The sequence below is a fragment of the Lithobates pipiens genome, unplaced genomic scaffold (genome assembly GCF_037356315.1).
Source record: "Lithobates pipiens isolate NorthernLeopardFrog02 unplaced genomic scaffold, aLitPip1_a1.2 Scaffold_10, whole genome shotgun sequence".
NCBI lineage: Eukaryota > Metazoa > Chordata > Amphibia > Anura > Ranidae > Lithobates > Lithobates pipiens.
In genome coordinates this window covers 191,230,344-191,249,720 of record NW_027507686.1, presented here as the reverse complement: position 1 = coordinate 191,249,720, position 19,377 = coordinate 191,230,344, and the positions used below count along the sequence as shown (strand labels likewise).

At 45.9% G+C, this 19,377-nt stretch overlaps 2 long non-coding RNA genes across 2 annotated transcripts; both read left to right on the top strand.

Annotated features, from left to right (window-relative positions):
- The first annotated feature begins 1,339 nt into the window (after positions 1 to 1,339).
- On the top strand, positions 1,340 to 2,006 carry LOC143942286 (uncharacterized). Its single transcript, XR_013264745.1, has 3 exons — positions 1,340 to 1,531; positions 1,667 to 1,796; positions 1,884 to 2,006. It is a non-coding gene; the product is annotated as an uncharacterized LOC143942286 (long non-coding RNA).
- Positions 2,007 to 7,283: 5,277 nt separating this feature from the next.
- LOC143942278 (uncharacterized) lies at positions 7,284 to 7,950 on the top strand. Its single transcript, XR_013264741.1, has 3 exons — positions 7,284 to 7,475; positions 7,611 to 7,740; positions 7,828 to 7,950. It is a non-coding gene; the product is annotated as an uncharacterized LOC143942278 (long non-coding RNA).
- The last annotated feature ends 11,427 nt before the right edge of the window (positions 7,951 to 19,377 follow it).

The following is a 19,377-nucleotide window of genomic DNA, read 5'->3' as shown; positions in this document are numbered from 1 at the left end:
ACACAGTCCTAAACGGCCTAGAAACATTGAAGGGGTGAGATTTATCACCACGTTCAATGAACAACATCAGCAAATTAAGGGGACCCTTCAGAGATACTGGTATCTCTTAAAGGGAGATCCCACCCTAGCCAAACATCTCCCGGATTATCCGGGTATTACATACAGGAGATCACGATCTCTAAAGGACTCTTTGGTACAAAGCCATTTCTCCCCTCCCTCGAGGGTGGGCTCAAAGGTGGGATGTACCCCTTGCCACAAATGTGGCTTCTGTCGATATCTTCATGCGTCAAAATCCATATGCCTGCCCAATGGCCACATTTTCAAGCCTAAATTCGCTGTAACATGTCAGTCAGTGGGAGTGGTATATATTATGATCTGTCAATGCAATGCTTTTTACGTTGGGAAGACGAAGCGTCCCTTCTTCCACCGCATCAGGGACCATGTGTCCCTGGTGCGGGGAAGGAAGATGGAAACCCCAATCAGCCGACATTTTGGCTTATATCATCAGTTTAATGATAGTCTTATGCATTTCTTCCCCCTGGAACATGTCCCTCCGGGAGAAAGGGGGGGAGATTACAATAATACACTCTTACAGCGGGAGACTAGATGGATACACAATTTGGGGGCCACCCGATCTCCGGGACTCAATGACTCAATCAGTTTTAAATCTTTCCTTACATAGGCAGGGAGGATAGAAATGTGAGGTGGAAAATGGTTCCAAACATTTTTTTATTTTTTATTTTTTCCCCTATAGCACGGGCCATGGCTATTCAAAATGCCATAAACAATGAGGTGTTTTCAAGCCAGCGAACTGAGGTAGGCACTCTATGATACAAAAGGGATCCTCCTATTAGCTTTATTTTTTGCCCCCTTTGGTCTGTACGGGCACCCCGGGGCGGATCTGACCTACAACCTTCCTTAACCAGTTGAGGGTTTGGTCAGCCCGCCCCGTTTCAAATATGGGTTAATCCCCTTCTTCGGGTTTGCCGGTCTCAAGCAATTCAGTTTCCATTTCCATCATTTGAAACCAGGGACGTATGGCAACCGACACTTATGTCGGGATACCTTTGTCCCCATTTGCTTGAATTATGACTCATTTGAATTTAAAATCAGGGCTGACAGCCCCTAAACCGTATAGGTTACCTGTCTCTGGCCAAATGGTGGATCCTGGCCACAGCACAGGCTTCTAGGGGTCACTACTGGCAAAGCCTTTCACTTCGGCCAGAATCTAAAATGGCCGACGCGTTGTACGGACGTGTAACACGTTCGTTACGCATGCGCACTAGACACCTACGTGCGCACGAAGAAAATACGTCGTGCGCGCGAGCGCACGAAGGGGATCCTCCCATTAGGTGTGCCCGCAGCCCAGCAATGACGTCAGACGCTGCTGGGCTGGAGACACGAGTTTAAATTCGCGGCTCCCGGTCAGTGCTATCCAAGCTAGCATTGGGAGCGGACACGCGGAGCCACCAAACGGATGGAGGAAACTCCTAAAACTTTACCGAATAGACCACGTTGCTTCATTTAACAGGTAAGACAAATATGTCTTTACTGGACTAATTGGATATGCCTGCAGTCCTAATTTTAGGGCCATGCTTTTTTTACTCTCATTTTTGGGATGGCTATAATGAAGACTTGGTCTCTTCGTTTATTTTTCCTGTTTCAGAGATCAATACAGAGAATTTTCTCGTGTTCAGAAACACATCTTATCCAACTTTTATCTGACAATATATGGTACACGTGGATACCGGGCTGTGTGAACTGGTTTCATTTCTTCATTGTCATATTACTACCAGGTATGTTAGAAATTTGGACTGCGCCATTTGATAAATATAATCCAATGGCTAAGATATATTTTACACATATTTCTCGTGCCTCTGCAGATCCTTTTGGGGACAGAAATGGGGGATCCCTAAATGGGGGCTTTTGCCGCGGTCCGCTGGCTTGACAAGTAAAGGAGGAAGAGATTATCTGTCCTCATTTCAATGTTAATTGATATATCCAATATACGATATTAGCGATAAAAAATACAAGCAACTTGCCTGATTATATGGGGTAAGACTTTAGTTCTATATATATCTTTATATATTTATTTATTCATTTATTTACATATTCTTTTATTTTTAGTTTTATTTATTTTTTTGTTGAAAAGTATATATATCCTATAGTCCAGTTCGCTGTTTTATTTTTTTATTTTTTTTATTTTATTTTTTTCTACAACCCAATTTGCATTCTCCTTGGTAGGAGAATTACACCATTTATGGTGGTGTAGTAGCACTAAATATGCTAATAAATTTGGGGACGCCATTCTTGGAAATGGTTTAGTTGCCCCCCCTTTTTTTGACAATCAATTTGTGGATTTACTATTGATATGTAGATTATGTCCTTGTGTTTAAAAAATATTTCTCTGGTGATGGTTTCGCTGCAGTTAGGGCCGTTCTTGTTAGACTGGAGTGAGTCCATCACTAGGCTAATGTAATTATGATATGTCAAACCATATAGGTGGACATTTCCTATGCCTGTGTTCCGGGCTTACTGTATGTACAAAAATGTTGTATATGTGTATTAAAATAAATTTTCTTATATAATTTCAGTATTTTTGTTTGCTGCAATTGTCCTGAGGAAGCTCTGAAGAGCGAAACATGTAGGAAAGAAACAATGCAGTTTAAATCACATAAGAATGTGGTAATGGATGGAGCTATATAAGCCCACATACCAACTCTTTTTTTATATGCACTTTGTCATTTTGTATGTTTAATGGATGTAATTGTCTATTTTGTTCATAAAATGTCTTTTGTACATCAAATAAAAATTTCAATGATTTTATATATGGTTTAAGTATATTTAGTGCCGTCATAAAAGTCCCGGGGGTTGGTTGCCCTCCAGTCCCTCTTGTTTCTCATCCCCCTTCTTTGTATAATCTTCATTGGGACGTGGCACTCTTTGACTAAAAAATGCAACTAGACCATTAGCCTATATCTATACGTATCTTTTATCTATAGTAAAAATAGGGTGTATATTCGCCCAGTCACCATTCATAGATAAAGGCTTTATTTGAGGTCTCAATTGTTGACTGCACAGTAACTTGGGGAAGGTAGTTCCCGCTCTTGCTAAATTGAATATCAGATGATAAGACTCCAGCAGACAGGATTGTAGAATATTATTTAATTTAATATATATATTCTTTTTTTTTTTTTTTTTTTTCTCAATATGGCTAAATTTTGTGGCAGTGAATTTGATGGTCTTATGAACACTTTCCATCACTCTCAAGGGGTGGCAACAGGTGGTTTAAGTATGGACCGTTTCTTTATAAGACTCCAGCGTATGCTGGAAAAAAAAATCGCGAATATATTGGAACAAACAGTATTTTCTTAAGTACATAGAAGACGAGATGTCCCCTTGGGGCCTAAGAATACAGATTTTTCCTACCATTTATAAAATTGAGTCTTCTTTCAAAATCCAATGGGAAGCTAATCTTCAGCAGTGTTCTACTGCGATGATGCAGATATTGTGTTCCCATTACACCAACGAGCTGAACACTACTGACAATGAAATCCAAAAACTATATGAAGAAAATACCCAAGTGATTTCTCATGAATCCTTTGTGGATCGTGAATTGAATTTGAAATCCAACTTGGAACACTATGTTGCCACACTAATTGTAAACAAAGAGAAAAAATACATGCGAGATAAACTAGCTTACGACAACAACCAGGCCTATAATTGGTTGTCTAATCGTACTAACAAAACTAGATTCATGCCTAAACAAGGGAAAAATCGGATTGATACTGTAGAGCCAATGGATTCAGATATGTCTTCTAACTCCTCCATCTCTTCCTCCTCTCTTTCTTCCTCACAGGCCACAGCAAACACAGCGTCGGGTAAGAAAACACGTCACTCCAAACGAACCAATGAAAAGGAAGGTATTTCTCATATGAAATCGATCCCTCACACACCCAACACGTCTATTCACACTAGAGCCGCAGCAGCCAAAGTGGCTTCTGCGACTAAATCTAACACTTCACCTTTTTCACATTCCAACCCCATAACCGATTCACAGGTGCCCATGGTCTCGCCCCTAAATGAGGGGGGGCGGTCTATGGGCACCACTGAATCGGGTTTTCGCACAGCCCCCATTTTCAACCAACCTGTTCCCAAATTACCAGATCAAACCACGACTCATTCGAGACACAACAAAATCCCTTTGAAATAATCAATCTTTCTTCATTTTCACTCACTGAGGCCCAAATCTCTTTATTAAGATTGGGCCTCTCCTTTTGTCCCACACAACCCATTGACACCTTTGAGGTAGTTAAGGACACATATCTGTTTGCTCGAAAACTCATGTTCAAAGTTATCTTTGACAAATCACATAATTCAAAACAAGACCCACAATCTTCCAGTACTTCACTCGATGGCCTTAGTCTCTCGGAAATTAGGGCCATTGAAGATTTAATGGAACTATGGGATGAGGGGGGTATTGATTCCACAGATCTCGAGGAAGCGTCTATAATGCTCGCTGACCAAGAGGGGGATCGGGCACCTCGGGATGTAACTCCGGAACTACACTCCTCATCTGTAATCAAAGAGTACAAACCTCGATCCAACAAATTCCCCATTTTGCAAAATAATCCCAATATATGGGCATTTGTACAACAGGTGACCAGAGAAATAATAAAAACAAAATGGAAGGACACACAACCACCCAATCTCACGAAACAACAAAAAGAGGCCTTATCTTTATTAAAATCTAATACAGATATAATAATTAAACCGGCAGATAAAGGGGGTAACCTTGTAATAATGGATGTCACCCAATATGAAGAGATGGTACTAAAACTCTTACAAAATAAACAATGGTATCGAAAGATTCCAGCGAGCCACATAAGTTACATTCGTGTCCAATTCGATAAACTGATTGCGAGAACCTATAGACAGGGAACCATTACCAAAAAGACCTGGGAATATCTACATGTCTTGAATCCCAAAACTCCAACAATGTATGCCCTTCCTAAGGTGCATAAACATCCTTTGAAGCCCCCGGGCCGTCCTATTGTATCAGGACGAGGCTGTCTGACTGAACATGCAAGTGCTCTAGTCGACGACTTTTTTTGCACCCCTATGTGGAGGGCTTAACATCCTACCTTCGAGACACCTCTGATTTGCTGCGGGCGCTTGATGGGATCTCGCTGTCAGAGGGGACCTGGTTGGTCACTCTAGACGTTGAGGCCTTATATAATTCGATCCCCCACGATTTGGGGGTTCAGACGATTGAAAGCTTTATTGTGGAGGATGGACGCATCCCTCCCAACTACAGGAGATTTATTTTGGACCTCTTATATTTTATTCTCACCAACAACATCTTTATGTTTGGGCGCTCCCACTACCTCCAGGTACAGGGGGTTGCCATGGGGACCAAATGTGCCCCCTCCTATGCCAACCTCTACCTGGGGGGGTGGGAGCGCCAAATCTTCCGCCAGGAGAATCTTCAACGATTCTTCGATCTAATACCAATGTGGCGAAGATTCATTGACGACATTTTTTTTGTCTGGACGGGTGATGAAAAGGACCTGAATACCTTTATAGATCTATTGGGCACAAATTCCTTTAATTTAAAATTTACCATGGAAAAGAGTTTGTCCAGGATAACATTCCTTGATGTGCAAATCTTCACTGATTTGGGAGGGGGAATTCAATCAACTCTTCATCGTAAGGCAACTGCGGCAAATTCACTTTTGCATGCATCGAGCTCACACCCGTCCCCTCTGATAGCGAGTATCCCATACGGACAATATCTCCGGCTCAAGCGGAATTGCAGCAGTCATGAGGATTTTAATTTAGAAGCCAGGGAACTGAGACTACGCCTCCGGCAAAGAGGCTACAGCAACAAGAGCCTCAAAAGGGCCTATATACGAGCCAAAAAACAAAATAGGGCTTCTTTAATACACAGTCCTAAACGGCCTAGAAACATTGAAGGGGTGAGATTTATCACCACGTTCAATGAACAACATCAGCAAATTAAGGGGACCCTTCAGAGATACTGGTATCTCTTAAAGGGAGATCCCACCCTAGCCAAACATCTCCCGGATTATCCGGGTATTACATACAGGAGATCACGATCTCTAAAGGACTCTTTGGTACAAAGCCATTTCTCCCCTCCCTCGAGGGTGGGCTCAAAGGTGGGATGTACCCCTTGCCACAAATGTGGCTTCTGTCGATATCTTCATGCGTCAAAATCCATATGCCTGCCCAATGGCCACATTTTCAAGCCTAAATTCGCTGTAACATGTCAGTCAGTGGGAGTGGTATATATTATGATCTGTCAATGCAATGCTTTTTACGTTGGGAAGACGAAGCGTCCCTTCTTCCACCGCATCAGGGACCATGTGTCCCTGGTGCGGGGAAGGAAGATGGAAACCCCAATCAGCCGACATTTTGGCTTATATCATCAGTTTAATGATAGTCTTATGCATTTCTTCCCCCTGGAACATGTCCCTCCGGGAGAAAGGGGGGGAGATTACAATAATACACTCTTACAGCGGGAGACTAGATGGATACACAATTTGGGGGCCACCCGATCTCCGGGACTCAATGACTCAATCAGTTTTAAATCTTTCCTTACATAGGCAGGGAGGATAGAAATGTGAGGTGGAAAATGGTTCCAAACATTTTTTTATTTTTTATTTTTTCCCCTATAGCACGGGCCATGGCTATTCAAAATGCCATAAACAATGAGGTGTTTTCAAGCCAGCGAACTGAGGTAGGCACTCTATGATACAAAAGGGATCCTCCTATTAGCTTTATTTTTTGCCCCCTTTGGTCTGTACGGGCACCCCGGGGCGGATCTGACCTACAACCTTCCTTAACCAGTTGAGGGTTTGGTCAGCCCGCCCCGTTTCAAATATGGGTTAATCCCCTTCTTCGGGTTTGCCGGTCTCAAGCAATTCAGTTTCCATTTCCATCATTTGAAACCAGGGACGTATGGCAACCGACACTTATGTCGGGATACCTTTGTCCCCATTTGCTTGAATTATGACTCATTTGAATTTAAAATCAGGGCTGACAGCCCCTAAACCGTATAGGTTACCTGTCTCTGGCCAAATGGTGGATCCTGGCCACAGCACAGGCTTCTAGGGGTCACTACTGGCAAAGCCTTTCACTTCGGCCAGAATCTAAAATGGCCGACGCGTTGTACGGACGTGTAACACGTTCGTTACGCATGCGCACTAGACACCTACGTGCGCACGAAGAAAATACGTCGTGCGCGCGAGCGCACGAAGGGGATCCTCCCATTAGGTGTGCCCGCAGCCCAGCAATGACGTCAGACGCTGCTGGGCTGGAGACACGAGTTTAAATTCGCGGCTCCCGGTCAGTGCTATCCAAGCTAGCATTGGGAGCGGACACGCGGAGCCACCAAACGGATGGAGGAAACTCCTAAAACTTTACCGAATAGACCACGTTGCTTCATTTAACAGGTAAGACAAATATGTCTTTACTGGACTAATTGGATATGCCTGCAGTCCTAATTTTAGGGCCATGCTTTTTTTACTCTCATTTTTGGGATGGCTATAATGAAGACTTGGTCTCTTCGTTTATTTTTCCTGTTTCAGAGATCAATACAGAGAATTTTCTCGTGTTCAGAAACACATCTTATCCAACTTTTATCTGACAATATATGGTACACGTGGATACCGGGCTGTGTGAACTGGTTTCATTTCTTCATTGTCATATTACTACCAGGTATGTTAGAAATTTGGACTGCGCCATTTGATAAATATAATCCAATGGCTAAGATATATTTTACACATATTTCTCGTGCCTCTGCAGATCCTTTTGGGGACAGAAATGGGGGATCCCTAAATGGGGGCTTTTGCCGCGGTCCGCTGGCTTGACAAGTAAAGGAGGAAGAGATTATCTGTCCTCATTTCAATGTTAATTGATATATCCAATATACGATATTAGCGATAAAAAATACAAGCAACTTGCCTGATTATATGGGGTAAGACTTTAGTTCTATATATATCTTTATATATTTATTTATTCATTTATTTACATATTCTTTTATTTTTAGTTTTATTTATTTTTTTGTTGAAAAGTATATATATCCTATAGTCCAGTTCGCTGTTTTTTTTTTTTTTTTTTTTTTTTTTTTTTCTACAACCCAATTTGCATTCTCCTTGGTAGGAGAATTACACCATTTATGGTGGTGTAGTAGCACTAAATATGCTAATAAATTTGGGGACGCCATTCTTGGAAATGGTTTAGTTGCCCCCCCTTTTTTTGACAATCAATTTGTGGATTTACTATTGATATGTAGATTATGTCCTTGTGTTTAAAAAATATTTCTCTGGTGATGGTTTCGCTGCAGTTAGGGCCGTTCTTGTTAGACTGGAGTGAGTCCATCACTAGGCTAATGTAATTATGATATGTCAAACCATATAGGTGGACATTTCCTATGCCTGTGTTCCGGGCTTACTGTATGTACAAAAATGTTGTATATGTGTATTAAAATAAATTTTCTTATATAATTTCAGTATTTTTGTTTGCTGCAATTGTCCTGAGGAAGCTCTGAAGAGCGAAACATGTAGGAAAGAAACAATGCAGTTTAAATCACATAAGAATGTGGTAATGGATGGAGCTATATAAGCCCACATACCAACTCTTTTTTTATATGCACTTTGTCATTTTGTATGTTTAATGGATGTAATTGTCTATTTTGTTCATAAAATGTCTTTTGTACATCAAATAAAAATTTCAATGATTTTATATATGGTTTAAGTATATTTAGTGCCGTCATAAAAGTCCCGGGGGTTGGTTGCCCTCCAGTCCCTCTTGTTTCTCATCCCCCTTCTTTGTATAATCTTCATTGGGACGTGGCACTCTTTGACTAAAAAATGCAACTAGACCATTAGCCTATATCTATACGTATCTTTTATCTATGGTTAAAGGAGAAGTACAGCCAAAGCTGACACGTCACAGAAGTTGGTCCAGGAATCTGCGTCATCATAACAATGGAAGTCGGGATACGCCAGGTCCCTGGACCAACATCCGGATCAGCCTATCAGTGAGCTGCTGAGAGCCTGAGCCGGCCACTCCACCCCCTCCACAGCCCAGCGCTCCAGTGAGCGAGGAGGGGGCAGAGCGTAGAGCGATGACTGACAGTCTGCAGTTCTCTGCTCATGGAGCTGTCAGAACCGAGGGGTTGACAGTATTCGATTGCTCCGTTTTCCATGTAGAGGGGCCGGGGGAGAGATGCAGCATCCACCTAGGTAAGTATGATACTGGAAAAAACACCCAGCATAGGGGACAAGAGAAGTGGTACTGTGCAGGTTCCACATATACAGACTAAGAACAGATATTGAGAATTATTCCCAGCATGCCCTGCCATTATAATGACCATAGTACAGTTTAATTATATGTAAAATCTATGAAATTATGTAAAATGTATTTGGCTACAGTGTTACATGACTGAGGTATTCCCAGTCCAAGTTTCCAGGCCTGAAAAGTGGCTGCTGGTATGAGGTGTGTGATGTCACAGTGGGCTGCAAACCAGACTGCAGTTGTTTCAAAACATTCCGGCACTGGGAGCTGACCGAGTCACGTCATCAGATTGTGTCTCCTGGGATTAGGTGGCACAGTGGTATAGTGAGTGGCACTCTCTCACCTAGCAGTAAGAAGGGTTAGAATCCCAACCATGACACTTACCTACGTGTAGTTTGCATGTTCTCCCTGTGCTTGCGTAGGATTCCTCCGGGTTCTCCGGTTTCCTCCCACACTTCAGTGAAATACTGGTAGGTTAATTGGCTTCTGTCCAAAATTAGTAACTATTGTAGCGTTTTTTTATTCAAAATATTGCTATTGTATTATTATTGTATATATTACTATTTATATTAAACATTCCTAGTTTTTTTTCAGGCATCAGTCACCACCACCATGCCACGAGCTTCACGACGTCGGTCCCGTGGAGGGCGATCCCGTCAGGAGGGAGGAGAGGATCCAGTTGCTCACAGGACAAGAGGACAACTTCGGAGGAGACGGGAGGAGGCAGCAAACCTGAGCCGTTCTCCCGCAAACAGGCAGGCTGAACACCACCCAGCACCACCAAGACCACCGGCAGAGGAACAGCCTATCTGTTCCATCTGCCTCTGTGAGTATAATGCAGAGGAGACCAGAAGAATACCATGTTGTCATACATTTCATTCTAACTGTATCAACAGATGGCTTCAGCAGAGTCCCACCTGCCCCGTGTGCCGGGCATTTACAGAACCAAATGAAGACCTCGCCCTGAACTTCGATGCTTTCCTGAGGTTTCTTTGGAATGGAGGAAGATGAATGTCTGTCCGGTAATTTACCACCTTTCCCTTTTTACATGCCTCCAGAACACCATGGGGTAATGTACAGAATACCGATATGTATGTGTTTTATATTTCCTGCATATGATAGATAATGTATGGAAAAAACATATACTTAAGACACTTACCACCATAAGATAGGCCCTTCACCCTGACGCGGTCTCTAGATCGTGGGTGGAGGCTCCTAGACACTTAGCAACGAAAGGGAGGCCCTTCACCCCGACGCGGTCTCTAGATCGTAGGTGGAGGCTCCCAGACACTTACCACAGAAGGGGAGGCCCTTCACCCCGATGCGGTCTCTAGATCGCGGGTGGAGACTCCCAGGCAATTACCACCAAAACTGAGGCCCTTCACCCCGACGTGGCCTCTAGATCGCGGGTGGAGGCTCCCAGGCAATTACCACCGAAAGGGAGACCCTTCACCCCGACGCGGCCTCTAGATCACGGGTGGAGGTTCCCAGGCAATATCTGTCCGGTAATGTACCACCTTTCTCTTTTTACATGCCTCCAGAACACCATGGGGTAATGTACAGAATACCGATATGTATGTGTTTTATATTTCCTGCATATGATAGATAATGTATGGAAAAAACATATACTTCAGACACTTACCACTGTAAGGGAGGACCTTCACCCCGACGTGGTCTCTAGATCGCGGGTTGAGGCTCCTAGATACTTACCAACGAAGGGGAGGCCCTTCACCCTGATGCGGTCTCTAGATCGCGGGTGGAGACTCCCAGGCAATTACCACTGAAAGGGAGGCCCTTCACCCCGACGCGGCCTCTAGATCACGGGTGAAGGTTCCCAGGCAATTACCACCGAAAGGGAGGCCCTTCACCCCGACGCAGTATCTAGATCGCGGGTGGAGGCTCCCAGACAATTACCACGGAAAAGGAGTCCCTTCACCCGGATGCGGTCTCTAGATCGCGGGTGAAGACTCCCAGGCAATTACCACCAAAAGGGAGGCCCTTCACCCCGACGTGGCCTCTAGATCGCGGGTGGAGGCTCCCAGGCAATTACCACCGAAAGGAAGACCCTTCACCCCGACGCGGCCTCTAGATCACGGGTGGAGGTTCCCAGGCAAAATCTGTCCGGTAATGTACCACCTTTTTCTTTTTACATGCCTCCAGAACACCATGGGGTAATGTACAGAATACCGATATGTATGTGTTTTATATTTCCTGCATATGATAGATAATGTATGGAAAAAACATATACTTCAGACACTTACCACTGTAAGGGAGGACCTTCACCCCGACGTGGTCTCTAGATCGCGGGTTGAGGCTCCTAGATACTTACCAACGAAGGGGAGGCCCTTCACCCTGATGCGGTCCATAGATCGCGGGTGGAGACTCCCAGGCAATTACCACCGCAAGGGAGGCCCTTCACCCTGACGCGGCCTCTAGATCACGGGTGGAGGTTCCCAGGCAATTACCACCGAAAGGGAGGCCCTTCACCCCGACGCGGTATCTAGATCGCGGGTGGAGGCTCCCAGACAATTACCACGGAAAAGGAGTCCCTTCACCCGGATGCGGCCTCTAGTTCACAGGTTACCTAACTAAAGGAACACAGTGAGAGAGGTTTACTTGCTCCGGATATACCAGGGTCTTAACGACTTAAGGACCGACTCCTGCACATATACGTCAGCAGAATGATAGATAATGTATGGAAAGAACATATACTTCAGACACTTACTACTGAAAGGGAGGCCCTTCACCCCGACGTGGTCTCTAGATCATAGGGGGAGGCTCCCAGACACTTACCACCGAAAGAGAGGCCCTTCACCCCGACGTGATCTCTAGATCGCGGGTTGAGGCTCCTAGACACTGACCACCGAAGGGGAGGCCCTTCACCCCGATGCGGTTTCTAGATCGCGGGTGGAGACTCCCAGGCAGTTACCACCAAAAGGGAGGCCCTTCACCCCGATGTGGTCTCTAGATCTCGGGTGGAGACTCCCAGGCAATTACCACCAAAAGGGAGGTCCTTCACCCTGACGCGGTCTCTAGATCGCGGGTGAAGGCTCCCAGGCAATTACCATCGAAAGGGAGGCCTTTCACCCCGATGCAGTCTCTAGATTGCGGGTGGAGGCTGCCAGACACTTACCATCGAAAGGGAGGCCCTTCACCCCGATGCGGTCACTAGATGGTGGGTGGAGGTTCCCAGGCAATATCTGTCCGGTAATGTACCACCTTTCTCTTTTTACATGCCTCCAGAACACCATGGGGTAATGTACAGAATACCGATATGTATGTGTTTTATATTTCCTGCATATGATAGATAATGTATGGAAAAAACATATACTTCAGACACTTACCACTGTAAGGGAGGACCTTCACCCCGACGTGGTCTCTAGATCAGGGGTTGAGGCTCCTAGTTACTTACCAACGAAGGGGAGGCCCTTCACCCCAATGCGGTTTCTAGATCGCGGGTGGAGACTCCCAGGCAATTACCACCAAAAGGGAGGCCCTTCACCCCGATGCGGTCTCTAGATCTCGGGTGGAGACTCCCAAGCAATTACCACCAAAAGGGAGGTCCTTCACCCTGACGCGGTCTCTAGATTGCGGGTGGAGGCTCCCAGACACTTACCATCGAAAGGGAGGCCCTTCACCCCGATACGGTCACTAGAAGGTGGGTGGAGGCTCCTAGACACTTACCATCGAAAGGGAGGCCATTCACCCCGACGCGGCCTCTAGATCGTGGGTGAAGGCTCTCAGGCAATGTCTGTCCGGTAATGTACCACCTTTCTCTTTTTACATACCTCCAGAACACCATGGGGTAATGTACAGAATACCGATATGTGAGTGTTTTATATTTCCTGCATATGATAGATAATGTATGGAAAAAACATATATTGCAGACAATTACCACTGAAAGGGAGGCCCTTCACCCCGACCCGGTCTCTAGATCGTGGGTGGAGGCTCCCAGACACCACCGAAAGGGAGGCCCTTCACCCCGACGCGGCCTCTAGATCACGGGTGGAGGTTCCCAGGCAATTACCACCGAAAGGGAGGCTCTTCACCCCGAAGCGGTAACTAGATTGCGGGTGGAGGCTCCCAGACAATTACCACGGAAAAGGAGTCCTTTCACCCGGATGCGGCCTCTAGCTCACAGGTTACCTAACTAAAGGAACACAGTGAGAGAGGTTTACCTGCTTCGGATATACCAGGGTCTTAACGGCTTAAGGACCGCCTCCTGCACATATACATCGGCAGAATGGCACGGCTGGGCACAAGCACGTACCGATACGTTGCTCTTTAAGTGCCCAGCCGGCGGCGCGCTCCCGACCTGGTAATAATAATGTGGCAGTCACAATAAAAATCGCTGATTGGCGCCATTACTAGTAAAAAAAAAAAAGAAAATAATAATAAAAATGCTATAAAACTATCCCCTATTTTATAAACGCTATAACTGTTGCGCAAACCAGTCAATAATCGCTAATTGCAATTTTTTTTTTAACAAAAATATGTAGAAGAATACGTATCGGTCTAATCTGAGAAAAAAAATGTTTTTTTATATATTTTTTGGGGATATTTATTATAGCAAAAAGTAAAAAATGTAATTTTTTTTTCAAAATTGTCGCTCTATTTTTGTTTATAGCGCAAAAAATAAAGACAGCAGATGTGACGACCGTGCAATTGTCAGTTAAAGCGACGCAGTGCCGAATCGCAAAAAGGGGCCTGGTCCTTTGGCTGCAAATTGGTCCGGGGCTTAAGTGGTTAAAGGGAGACGCTGAGTGTAAATATAAATATATACCAACAAAACCGGAGACGCCAAATTGGGTTGATTACCTGGGGACATACAACGGTTCCATATTAAAGATATACTCATATGCTGTTACATTACAGCAGTAAGGTAAGGGGACACCCATATATCACGCTCCATAGAGGACAAGAAGTCCCCTATTTTTAGCACTTTATTGCAGAATGTGACCACCAGCACTTTATCTTTTGCTCACTGATATACAGTCACAAAGTTGATGTACCGTATGCTTTTAACCAGTTGCCGACCACCACACAACGATGTATGTCGGCAGAATGGCACAGGCAGGCATATTGGCGTACCTGTACATCCATGCCCGCCCACGGGTGGGGGGCCCAATCAAGCCCCCCCGGTGCCTGCGGCGGGCAGAAACCATTCAGGAGCGATCAGTGATGAGGGGGAGGCCATTCATTCCTGGCCACCCCTTCGCGATCGCTCCTGAGGAATAGAATGCTTCCTCTGCTCCTGTAATGTAAACAGGAGCAGCGGAAGTGATGTAATCTCTCCTTGTGTCGATCTTTTTCGTTCCGGCGCTAAGGAGAGAAGACCTATGTGAGTTGCACCAACACTACACAGTACAGTAGAACGAGCAGGCACACTATTCACCCCCCGATCAACCCCCTGCCACAGTGACACCAATAGCAGGTTTTTTTTATTGATTATTGCATTGGTGTCATTTGTGACTGCAATAACTGTTAGGGTTAGTCCCTTTTAGGTCTAGTGTACCCCCCTAACCCCCCCTAATAAAGGGTTAACCCCATGATCACCCGTCACCAGTGACACTAAGCGATCGTTTTTCTGATCACTGTATTAGTGTCACAGGTGACGCTAGTTAGGCAGGTAAGTATTTATGTTCGCCGTCAGCTTTTTATAGCATCAGGTATCCCCATATACTACCATATACTACCTAAATAAAGGTAACCCCCTGATTGCCCCCTAGTTAACCCTTTCACCAGTGATCACCGTATAACTGTGATGGATGATGCCGGTTAGTTACTTTGTTTTTTATAGTATCAGGGCACCCGCCGTTTATTACCCAATAAAGGTTTAACCCGGCAGGTGATATAAGTTCGGTTTTAGGGTCTGCGTTGCCCCAGGCAGCGTCCGGTTAGTGCCAGTACCGCTAACACCCACGCACGCAGCATACACCTCCCTTAGTGGTATAGTATCTGAACAGATCAATATCTGATCAGAATTATACAAGTGTCCCCAGCAGTTTAGGGTTCCCAAAAACACAGTGTTAGCGGGATCAGCCCAGATACCCGCTAGCACCTGCGTTTTGCCCCTCCGCCCAGCCCAACCCAGCCCACCTATCAATCGATCACTATCACTTACAAAACACTAAACACACATAACTGTAGCGTTCGCAGAGTCAGGCCTGATCCCTGTGATCGCTAACAGTTTTTTTGGTAGTATTTTGAAACAGTCGCTGACAGCCTAGGAGCTTTTTTACCTGTTAGTCTCACTAGTGTACAACTAAATTTAGAGTCCAAAATGGCAAATCGAAGGTACACTAGTGAAGAAGCCTACACATTTCTGAGCATGACAGATAGTGAACAGAAAGTCACTCATCTGTCAGATTCAGGCTCAGAATACGATTCTGTAGACAGCGGCTCCATGAAAGATCCCCATCTTCTTCTTCTGTTGTTGAGGTGCAAAAATCTAAAAGAAAAAAAAACAAAAATAGTTGTTTTATTGTTCTCTCTCTCTATTCTCTCTCTATTATTCTGCTCTTTTTTACTGTATTCTGTTCTGCAATGTTTTATTGTGTTTTATTGTTAACCATTTTTTGTTTTCAGGTACGCCATTCAGCTGCACGGATTTATTTATCTTGACAGCAACAGTATTTGCTCCCACGATACATAAAGCCGTGACTCCAGCGCTGTCGGAGGTGATTTCACCACCACAGTTAAAAAAAAAAAGAGCATATATGCTGAAGCATGGGGGCAGAAGGGGTAGAGGAGCGATTTGCTCCTAACTTTTGCGGGAGGATGCCCCCATGCTTTGGCATACATATATATATATATTTTAGGCACAGGTTGCGTTAATTTATTTTTTATTTTTTACTATGTTATTTTTTGTATTTGCTTTGCAGGTATGGTAAGTCTTACTGTTATACTGTAATGTTACTTTGTTTTAGTGTTAACCATCATTTGCTTAGCAGGTACGCCATTCAGCTGCAGCTCAGATTTATATATCTTGACAGCAACAGCGTTTGCTCCCACGATAGATAAAGATGTGACTCCAGCGCTGTCGGAGGTGATTTCACCACCACAGTTAAAAAAAGAGCATATATGCCGAAGCATGAGGCCAGCAGCAGTGGAGGAGCAATTTGCTCCTAACATTTGCGGGCGTATGCCCCCATGCTTCGGCATATATATATTTCTCTTATATTCACTGACCGACACAGCTCCTCTCTGTAACTAAATGGGTTTTATAGCCTGCCATTAGGAGAAACACAATACACAGAACTTGAATCCCGCCCAGGGGGCGGACCCCGTGCTATCAACCCTCCTCCTGCTGCTAGCAGCTTCAGTTTTTATTTTGCCTAGCAAGGAGAATGACCTAGGGAACCCTGCGGGCCTCTCAGTCCACATTTTTACTGCAGATTTGCTTCTTTTTGCGCAAGATGTGAGATTCTGAGACCTTCTATCAACTGCCAGCTGGGTGACAGGCTGGTTAATAATATCCTTGTAGTCTCCCCAGTCCGGCCATCAAGCGTGAGCAGGCCGCAGCTACGGCTCGGCAGGCCACGACATACCTCATACTCCAGAGGTGGTCGGTGAGCTTCAATGCTCCGGGGTATACATATGGCCGGGCTACTGATGTCTGGATCACAGTATACCGAGGCCAGCAGCTCCCCTGTAACTGCGCAGGTGTAGGTCTGTGATGGAATGTCTCCCAGCTCTTCAGGACTGGTAAGTATGGCTCTCCCTGCTTTGGTGGGGGGAGCAGCTGGACATTCCCTGGGGGGTCAATTCGGGGGCCACCTCACCTCCTTATCTTCTCTCCCAAGTCCCTATCACCCCTCCCTTCCCCCTCTGAGAGGGATGTCGGCATGCGCTGTGTGTGTGTGTGTGTGTCACTGTTTCTCATCTGTGGGGGCTCTGTGTGGCTGCTGTTCAGTCCTGGTCCAGGTGTCCCAAAAAGCAGTTTTTGTGGAGGTTGTCTGTCTGTCAGCAGGCTGTTCAGTTTTATTTTTGCTCTATTCACCGCATGGCGCCATTTCGGCGGCCACCTTGGATTTGGGAAAGCTATAGATTCCCCTGGTGAGCTTCAGCAGCCATTTTCCCTAGGATTCCTATTGATTACATTGGCGGCCATTTTATTAAAGCCTGAATGCTTTCTTCACCGCTGTCCTCTTGTGACAGCATGACTTGTGCTTTCACTTGTTACTTCCTGTATCCACTGTGTGTGTGTGGGACACTGGATGGCTCTGTGCTGAACGCTGAAGCTGTTCTGCAGATCATTGCACCACTGTTGGAGCTCCTCTCTGCAACTGGGAACCTCCTAGGGACTACAGGCACTGTTGTTGGCGGTACGTTACCCCTTTGAGGAAAGCCTTCTCAAAAAGTGGTCGGATCCTCCGGTTGTGGACCCCCCAGTATCTAGGTTAAATAAAGTAACCACTATCCCGGTTGAGGGGACTCCTGCATTCAAGGATCCCACGGACAGGAAGGCCGAGGCAGTGGCTCATTCCCTGTTTACGGTTGTGGGGTCAGCCGTGCGACCAGTACTGGCATCCGCACTGGTGTTGCAGTTACTGAGTGGGCAAAACTTTTGCACCGTGAATTGTGAGAGCAGAATTCCTCCCCTGTCTGCGTGGAGCTAGCAGACCAACTAGTGCATGGCCTTAAGTAAGTTTGCGACACGGCCCTGGACACTCTGCTCCTGTTGTCCAGGGCTTCAGTGTCAGCTGCGGTGCTGAGGCGCCTGATTTGGCTGAAATGCTGGTCTGCTGACCAGGCATCCAAGAAAGCCCTGACGGATCTTCCCTTCCTTGGCGACAGGTTCTTTGGAGCCTCGTTGGATGACATTATTAAGAATGCCACGGGTGGTAAGAGTACTCTACTCCCACAGGCCAGGAAGGCTAAGGAGCCACGCCGCAGGCAAGGGCCCTCTTTTTCCGCTCACAAGTGGCTTTTTCATCCGCCCAGTGCTTCGGCGAAACGCCCCCAGCCCGACAAGACACCCACGGATGGTCAGAAGCGTCCCTGGAACCGCAAGCCTGCGAACAAAAGTGCTACCGCATGAAGGGAGTTTGCAGCCCGTGGACCTCCCGGTTATCCGACCAATGGGTCTGCGATCTGATTTCCACGGGCTACAAGATAGAGTTTCTCTCTTGGCCGCCAAACAGATTCTTTGCCTCCAGCATACCCATGTCCCCGGTTCGTCGGGAGGCCCTGTTAGGGGCGGTGAGGGACTTGCTGTGTCAGGGGGTGATCGTACCAGTTCCGGATTCGGAACGCTTTCAGGGGTTCTACTCAAATCTGTTTGTAGTTCCCAAGAAGGAAGAGGTACGTCCAATCTTGGACTTGAAGGCCCTCAATCACTTTGTGAAAGTGCAGAGGTTCAGAATGGAATCAGTTCGCTCAGTAGTCACTGCACTCCATCAGGGGGACTTCCTGGCGTCTTTAAACATCCAGGATGCATACCTGCACATACCCATATGCCTTCGACGTCAAAAATTTCTGCGTTTGGCAGTCTGGGAAGCCCACTACCAGTTTGTGGCTCTTCCTTTTGGCCTGGCATCAGCCCCCCGAGTCTTTACCAAGGTACTAGCTCTAGTATTGGCGTTAATGAGACAACGTGGGATCGCGATCGTGGGTTACCTAGACGATCTCCTCCTGAGAGCTTCTTCCGCCTCAGAATTACTGGACGATGTGGCGATCACCTTGCAGACCCTGCAAGATTTTGGGCGGCTGTTGAACCTAAAGAAGTTGGTGGTGGTACCGACTCAGCTTCTGGAGTACCTGTGGTTACTGTAGGACTCCAGGGAAGCAAGGGTTTTTCTCCCCTCAGACAAATTGAGGACTCTCTGATCGGATCTACTGATGAGCCGCAAGTGGTCGTCGCTCCGCTTTTGCATGCGTGTGTTGGGGCTCATGGTGGCCTCCTTCGAGGCGGTACTTTATGTCTAGTTCCACATGAGAGTCCTGCAGAAGGAGATCCTGATGAAGTGGGACAAATCTCTGTTGTCTCTGGATCGGCAGATCCGGGTGAGCCAACCAGTCGGGGACTCCCTGATCTAGTGGTTGAGGTCCCCG